This window comes from Equus quagga, chromosome 13 (genome assembly GCF_021613505.1).
Source record: "Equus quagga isolate Etosha38 chromosome 13, UCLA_HA_Equagga_1.0, whole genome shotgun sequence".
Taxonomy (NCBI): domain Eukaryota; kingdom Metazoa; phylum Chordata; class Mammalia; order Perissodactyla; family Equidae; genus Equus; species Equus quagga.
In genome coordinates this window covers 75,431,141-75,439,524 of record NC_060279.1, presented here as the reverse complement: position 1 = coordinate 75,439,524, position 8,384 = coordinate 75,431,141, and the positions used below count along the sequence as shown (strand labels likewise).

The 8,384-nt window shown below is 50.5% G+C and overlaps 1 protein-coding gene across 4 annotated transcripts in view; it reads left to right on the top strand.

Annotated features, from left to right (window-relative positions):
- The first annotated feature begins 70 nt into the window (after positions 1–70).
- The window catches only part of HSDL1 (hydroxysteroid dehydrogenase like 1), a 33,469-nt gene continuing 25,155 nt past the window's right edge, over positions 71–8,384 (top strand). For 2 of the 4 annotated variants that reach the window (XM_046680197.1, XM_046680200.1), the window contains exons 1-2: positions 71–173; positions 7,550–7,605. The gene's annotated coding sequence lies outside the window, so the exon portion shown is untranslated. The remainder of the gene's footprint in view (positions 174–7,549; positions 7,606–8,384) is intronic. The other 2 variants (XM_046680201.1, XM_046680198.1) reach the window with 2 other exon arrangements.

Sequence of the window (8,384 nt, the reverse complement as noted above, 5' to 3'; positions counted from 1 at the left end):
CTCGGACGGGCCCGCACGTCGGGACGCCAGGGGCGGGTCCCGCAACTGCTCCGCCCCCGGCGCGTGCGCGGGTCACGTGGGGGCGCGGCCGGCGGCAGCTGCGGCGGCGTGACGGGGGCGGCGGCCGCGCGGCGGTGGCGGGAGCGGCTCCGGAGACTGCGCCGCCTCTGCAGGTACCGCGCCCCCCGCGACCGGGCCGAGGGCCCAGACCCGCCTCGTGTCCTCGGCGCCCGCCGGGGCCTCGGCCCAGCCCTCCCTGCGCGCCCCACCACGCCCCCCGGGACCGGCGCCCCTCCGCGCCGTCGGCATCCCGAACCCCTCGTCCGTCCCCTCGCTCGGACCGCCGCCCCGCGCACCCCTCTTCCCAGACCCCCAGCACCCCTTCCCCAACTGCACCCCGGCGTCGCACCCCCAGAGGACCCCCGCCCACTTCGGGGCCCGTGCCCTCCCGCGGGACCCGGCAGATCTGGGGCCCCACCCACCCCGAGCGCGGGCCCTCTCCCCAAGACCCCCGAGCCCCCCACGGGCCTCTGAGAGGCAGCCCTCGGTCAGTGCTGCTTTATTCTCGTTTCCAAAGGACTTGGTGTGAGTAGGACTTGTCGTCGTCTTTGTTCTGAATTAGAAGTAATTCAGAAGGGGGAGCTCTTGAAGGAGGGGCGCCGCCGGTTCGCGAGGCGGCGGTGGGAGGGGAAGGGATCTGGCCACGAGCGAGGTTGTCCCCGTTCCAAAGGAACGTACAGCCCAGCAAACCCAAACCCTGCAGGATGCCCGCTTGGAGGGATCACGTTGGGGGTCGCCAGCCGGGGCTCTGGACTTTGATAGACCTTGATGTGAATTCCCACCGCCCGCTTCTTAGCTGCGGGGTCCTGGCTAGGTCACTTTATCTGTGTAAGCCGCAGTGTCCCCGTGTGTAAACTGGGGATGATTATAACTCGGCCTCTTAAGATCGATGAGAGATCATGTGGGATGATGGAATAAAGCGCTTGGAAGAGTCCTTCGCATCAAGCCAGCTCTCAGTTTTAACCCTGAGCGCTACAGATAGCTGGTAACTAACACGGAAGGCTGCATTCCAGTGGCTGAGAGCTGAGGTTATTGAGCGCTTCTGTTCCAGGCACTGTTTGAGGTGCTGTATATGATCTATTTAATTCTCGTTATAATCTTAGGCAGGAGCTGTTATCCCCACATTTCCAGGTGATGTCAGGAGAGCGCAGAGGTGAAGCAACTTCACCTTCACCCAAAACACACAGCTTTTAGTGGGGAGCCTGGATTCGAATCCAGGAAGTCTTGTTTTTGGAGTCTCTGGTTTTAATCACTACAGTAATATTCCAGGGGCATAGAGTTCAACAGATTAGTACTTTTGAGTAGATTTTTTTATTGAGATAAAATTCACATAACATAAAATTCACCATTTTAGTTATTTAAAAGTGTAGTGTTCTTAGTAGCATATTCGCAGTGTGCAACTATCATCACTGTTAATTCCAGAACATCCTGAAAAGAAATATCATCCCATTAGCATTCACTTCCCATTTCCCATTCCCGCTGTCTCCGGAAACCCTAGTCTACTTTCTTGTCTCTGTGGATTTGCCTTTCCTGGACGTTTCATAGAAATGGAATCATATGATATGTGGCCTTTTGTGTCTGGCTTCTTTCACTCAGCATCATGTTTTCAAGGTTTGTCCCAGTGGAAGCATGTATTTTTATTGCTGAATAATATTCCATTATGTGGATAGACCACATTTTCTTTATCCATTCCTCTGGATAATGATAATTGGTGGACATTTGGGCGGTTTCCACTTTTTAGCTCTTGTGAATAATGCTGCTATGAACAAGGCTTACAAGTTTTTGTGTGAGAGTAAGTTTTCAGTTATCTTGGGTATGTACCTAGGACTGGGTGCTGTTATTGTAATTTTTACTGCACAAACAGAGACCAGAAACTGAGTATTGGCTTTTGGATGAGAACTCCCATGTTCTGCTTTTTCCATGCTACTCCCCACTAATTCAGTTTAGTGGTGTACTAAAAATTGGCAAAGGAAGGTAAGGAAATTCCAGACAGTCATGGTACACCAATAATAACTTTGTCAAAGTGCTGACACAAAGTTTGAGGAGCTTCTTAGGTTTTTTTCTCCTTAAGAGTGAAATTTGAGCCTTGAACACAAAGCAGTAACTGCTTCTGTTTATTAGATAAATACTTATCCGTAGCACCATGCCAGGTGCTGTGGAGGAATATTCAAGATGGATGTGATCCCAGCCTCACACCATCACACATGCAGATGGATTAAGACTTAAATCTGAAAAACAAAATTGTAAAAACTTTTAGAAAATAATCCAGGAAAATGTGTTTATGCCCTGGGGCTAGGACGGAATTTCGGAAATGAAATAAAGCATGGCAAGCACAAACCGTACGGGAAAAAGATTGAGAAATTTGACTACATTAAAATTAAGACAGTTAATCAAAAGCACTAGAGAGACACAAAACATAAAGAGAACTAGTATCTAGAATATGGAAAGAATTCTTATAATTCTGAAAGAAAAAGACAGCACCAGAGAAATTAGGGCAGAAGCTAAGAACTGGCATTTCATAGATGAGAAAACGTAGCACATAAACATCACAAGAAAGCCTCTCAACCTTTATTAGTAATCTGGAAATGTAAATTAAAACTGTGATGCGCCACCCTGTGGGCAGAAGGTGAACTGGTGGACGTTGCCAGCCATGGAGGAGCAGGCAGTGTGGACTCACACTCGCCACAAGTGGGTGTGTAGATTGGTTCAGCCACTTTGGCAGTGTCTGGTTGAATACAAGGATGCCTTGCGGCCCAGCACTTCAACTCTTAGGCATGTCCTTCTGAGAAGCTCATGCACGTGCGCCCAGCAGACGTGCATGAGGATGTTGATGGCACCAATGTTCATAATTGTAAAACTCAACGAAACAACCCAAATGCCCATTGGCAGTAGAATGGGTGTATGAGTTGTGGTGCGTTCATACCATGAGAGTGTGCAGCCGGGAAGGTGCGGGAGCTGCAGCCACAGGAGCGTGGAGGAGTCTCGAGAACAGTGCTGAGTGAAAAACAAGTCCCCAAAGAATGCGTGCTATGTGATTCCTCTACGTAAAGTTCCAAACCAGGCAAAGCTGAACACTCTGATTTCAGAATCTGTGCTGGGGGAACAGTACAACTATTAAAAAAAATAGTGAAGCCAGGGAATGATTGCAGTGGAATTGAGGAGGCCCTTTCCCCCAGGGTGGCGGGAGGGCTGTGATCAGGGAAGAAGCCGAGGAGGCTTCTCAGGCTGGTTTTATTTGTGGAGTAGGGTGGGTGCATGGGCATTTTTTATTGTTCTTTGAACTGTGCATAATAGGTTTTACCACTTTTGTGTGCATTTTTCTATTTTTTTAAATTACAGAAAAATTAGTTTTAGATACATTTCCTGTCCCCAGGAGGCCTGTGCTCTAGTTGGGGAACCAAGATAGAGATAGCTTAAACTCTTAAATAAAACACGGAACAGTACGGTAAGTGCCATGTGGGTGAGAGAGAGGGGCGCGCAGAGACGGGCGTCCAAGGAAGGAGAGGGAAGAGGTGCGTGGGCCCTTCGCCCTCCGTTTGTGCCCAGGGCCTGGTGTGGCATCGGTGCTCGTCAGTGAGGGCTGGGATGGAGTTAGGAGAAGGAGTGGCACTGAGGTGTCTTGGAAGGACAGACAGGATTTGAGTGCTGAGAGCAAGGCGCATCCCGACTCTGAAAGAAGCAGGATTCCTAGGAGAAAATGTTAATGAAAATGCAGTCCGCAGCCCCGGGGCCTCACTGGGAGGTTGGACAGTGCCGGCTGCTGACGGGGGTGGAGAGGACCACCTCAGCTCTCCTCGGTCGGTCCAAGACCTTAGGGATCCCCGAGGCTGTTCTCTGGTTCCTAATGCACTTGATGGGTTTGCTTTAAGTGATGTTGCAGGATTTGCAACTTGTCTCTTCACTGTGTTAAAAACTAGACTGATAGTCTCTTTGTCCGTCTGTCCATCCATCCTTAATTTCCGATGGCTGCTCTAACAAATTACCACAAACTTAGTGGCTTAAAACCACAGAGTTATTCTCTTTCAGTCTGGATATCTGAAGTGAAGTCCGTCTCACGGGGCTAAAGTCAGGGTGTCAGCAGGTCTGTGCCATTTCCGGAGGCTCCGGGACAATCCGTTTGCAGGCCTGTGCCGGCTTCTAGAGGTGCCTGTCCTGTTTCTCTGCATCTTCAAGTCCAGCAGCCTTGGGCCTTTCAATCTCGAGCTGCCTCTGGCCTCTGCTTCTTGATCACATCGCCTCTGACTCCGACCCTCCTGCCTCCCTCTAATGAGGACATGCGTGATCACATTGGACCCACCTGGATAATCCAGGATCATCTCCCCATCTCAAGGTCCTTAATTTAATCACCTCTGCAAAGTCCCCTTTGTTTAGAGGTTGGAGGATTAGGCTGTGGACATCTTGGAGGGCCAGTTTTCAGCCAGCCACTCTGCCTCTCGTTGGGGGTGCTCTCCTTGTCTTTTTCCCGTCAGACTTGCTTTCTTTTCTTTGAAAACATTTTGGCCAGCCTGTCTTGTGTTCTTTTACTGCCCACCCAGCTCTCATTCGTTGGGACAGCTTGGCCATGTCTGTGTTTCAGCCGAGACACCTCTACCCGAACTCTTGATTCATGGAGGTTTTTGTATTAGATTTGATGCCCTTCTCGCAGCTGCGCTGACTCAGCTAAACTGCGAGTTGGGATAATGTTACAGGCCCCAGCAGTGGAGGCCTTGGAAGAGGTCACTTTGCTCCTCACAGTTCTGACCATAATTTTCCCACGACACTTTTATAGTTTCAATGTTACCTTTAAGGATTTTTTTAGACTCTTTTTTCTTTTTGAGCAGTTTTAGGTTTACAGTAAAATTGAGAGGGAGGTACAGAGATTTCCTGTACACCCCCTGCTCCCACACATGCAGAGCCTCCCCCATTATCACCATCACTCACCAGAGTGGTACCCTCTTTATCAAGGATGAGCCCACACTGACACGCCATAGTCACCCCAAGTCCGCGGTTTACCTGAGTGTGTGATGGATGGGCCCTGGTGAGTGTTGCTCTCTGGAAGGAGAAAACGCCTGACAGGGGAATTGCTCTTCTTTGCCGATTCTAAGGTCACTTCTGACTATTTTCCTCCACCTGTTTCTCTCATTTTGTTCACTGATGTTTCAGTTTTCTGTAGAGGCAAAAAAAAAGCTTTATAATAACTTTCACAGGTAGATTGTATATGGACCAGAATTTTACTAGTTTCAGTGTTGTTTCTAAGTAATGGATTGCTCTGAGTTTTAGACTAAAACCTATCCACAGAAAAATTAACTAGTCAAAACCCAAAGCAACTTAAACGCGGCTCAATATCTATATTTTGGTAAGCTTCTAGACTTCAATGTGTAATACTCTCCTTCAAAACTGTGCTTTCGTGAGCTTTCCTGGAATTTCAGGGCTTTGGTGGGGAGTCCTGATTGCTACCTTCATTAGAAAGACATTATTTTCCATCGTGTACCGAAGGGTGGGGAGAGTGCTGAGAGGATGTCGGGAAGGGATAATTTCCCGTCACTTTCCATTTACAGTCCATTAAGGTGAACACATGAGTGAACATGTCTGGTGTGTCTGAGGAGCAGCAGGGATCAGTCAAAGTCATGTGCTCCTGGTCCAGCCTCGCCTTGTCCCCATCTGGAGGGACCAGGGCTCGGGAATCCTCACTCTTGTGCCTGCACTGCCACAGCCCCCACTGCTGCCAGCTCCCTTCCGTGGCTGACCCCATTCGCTCCCTCCCTGGGCCTCAGGGACTCACTCAAGGAGTAAGACCAAACACTTCTGTGTGACGTCGAGGCATTTCTCCGCCTGGCCCCCTTTCCACCCCTCGGTGTGTGTGCTGAGCTGAAGCACATTGAGCTGGTCACTGTTTCCTGGCAGGCGGGACCTCTCACGTGCTGGGCCCTTGTCTCGTCTCTTTCCAGAAGCCCTCTCAGCATGCTCTGCCACATGCACTGAATTGCTTTGTTTATCTGTCGGTGAATTCTGTGTGCACAGGGTTGGCAGGGACTCCTGGCTGACTCTGGATGGGTCCTCAGCCCCTGCCACTTAGTCTTCATTGCCATTCTAGTAGTTTGGTTTTCCGTGTAGCCCTTCCTACAGACCAGTGACCATGCATGTTTAGGCTTCTTGGCTATATTGTTTATTATTCATAAATAAGTTGGGGGTTTGAATTTATCAGTCTTCTGTGAGTTTGGTCGCTGTGAGTCAGATCTCTCTCTCTTGAGCTGTCTCTGGGGAATGATCAAATTGCATTTCTGAATCTCAAGGCTGAAGACCAGACCCAGAATGCTGTCATCCCTCTGATTCTCTGTAATTTTCAAAAAATATAGCAATGATAATATATGTTTAAGGTATTTGTCTAAGGCGGAATTGTAATGTTGAAATATCATAATGGAATCCCCTGGCAAGATGGCGCAGGGACATCTCGTGAGTAGAATTGAGAAGCCGGGCCAAGCCAGGGCTGGAGGCCCCTGACGCCACTGTTCTCAGCTCACCTCTAAAGTCGGTGTGCCCCTTCTGCTGGACCTGAGCAGGAGGTCCCTGGGGGGTTTTGCACACGAGCTTTTTCTTTGTGTAAAGGATCAAAGGAATTTGTCTGGCGAGCCTCTCCTGAGAGGGGAGCAAGGTGGTGTGTGGAGACTGGGAGCCAGACAGGAAAAACAGCCTGCGAGCTGAGCTGCAGACCGGGTCGTGCAGTTTAATGCACAGATGTTTGTTGAGCTCCTGCTGTGTGCCAGGGGCTGTGGAAGGTACTGGAGAAACAGAGAGGAATAAGATGTGGCCTCAGCTCTAGAGGAACTCAGCGTGCTGGGGGTGGTGCAAAAACAAAACAGAACACAGCGTCTTAGGGTGGAAGGAGAGAGAGAAGGCACCAGAGTGTCCTTCCGTGTCCTCGCTCTTCCAGCAGCTGCCCAGCTCCCAGGCCAGGAGGAGCGCTTCTCCCTGCCCCCTCTGCCCGCTGATTAGACAGGCGCTGGCCGCCGGGGCTCAGGTGGGCCGGCCGGGATCTCTGCCAGGAGTTTGGAGAGCGAGGCCTGGGCTGCAGCCGCTGGGAGTTCAGGGCCCACAGGCGGAGCAGAGGAGGCGGTCTGCGGAGAACCAGGAGGCTCGGGGTGAGGCCGGGCACACAGCAGGAGAGCTAGAGGGCATGGCCGTCTGCTGGCCCCCTCCCGGGCTTGGTGTCCCGAGCTCCCAGTGTGTGTGCAGAGCGCCATGTCTCTCCAAGTCCCATTTGATGGAATGTTCCAGAAGAGAAAGGTGCAGGAAGGGCCCGTCCCCGCTGAGCCTTGCAGCCCGTGGCCGGCTCTGTGGCGCCTTCCTCCTTCTGGGACAGGACGTGCTTGCTCTCTGTGCAGGGACTCGCGGCCTAAGAAGTCTGGTCTCTTAATTTTCAAAACTTCCGTCTGAATTTTATATAAAGTTTTCCCACCTGAGCTGTGAGGACAAAGGAAAGGCGTTGGTTTCACGTTGGTTTTGTTCACAGATTGGCCTCCAGAGAAGACAGCAGCGTCTTCCCGAAGGCCCAGGAGCGGCAGAGAGGTGAGAGGAGGCCACGGTGGGCAACGGCCAGAGCGGGAGGATCAGGAACTCCCCTCTTGTTGGCATCTTTTGCTAGAGTCTTTCCTTTACAAATGTTCAAATTCGTGAAAAAACTGTGTTTGAGGAGGAAAAGGTCCCTTTGCCCAGCTTCCCCTTAGGACGAGGTCGTCTGCGAGGCGCACCTGACCTCCTTTTTGCTCCAGCCTGTCGTCCACCCTTTGCGCAGTTAACTTCCCCATAGGTGTTGCCTTGGCTACGACGCGTAGGATCTTGATGTGTGGCATGTAATTGTCATTGAAAACATTGTCTTACATCTTAGATACAACCACCCGTGATCAGGAACAGATTTAATATTCTAACAGTCGACTTTTTTTGTCGTAGTTGTTTCTAATTTTTCACACTTTGTTTGAAAAGTCCTTGTGCGTACAAGTGATTGTTTTCTGCATTTACTTTCCTAATGGCCTAGTATTTGATTAGTTATGACAGAAGGCACATCTACACTTTTCAAAAGTTGTTTCAGGAGCTGCCAGCTTAGGATGGTTTAACATGGAGTCTCAGTTTTTTATGTTCTTCCTTATAAGAAATTAGTATTTGGGTTGTTTCTTTGACAGTCTTGCAGTTTTGACTCTTCAGGGACTGCAGCCAATGTGGACACTCACATACCTCACCAGGCCAGGGGCATGTCAGCAGGGGCTTGGCCCTGCAGCGGATGGCAGAGCAGGGACCCTCGGAGAGGGCTGGCAGTCACTCTCTCTTGTCTGGCCCCGAAACTTTGAGAG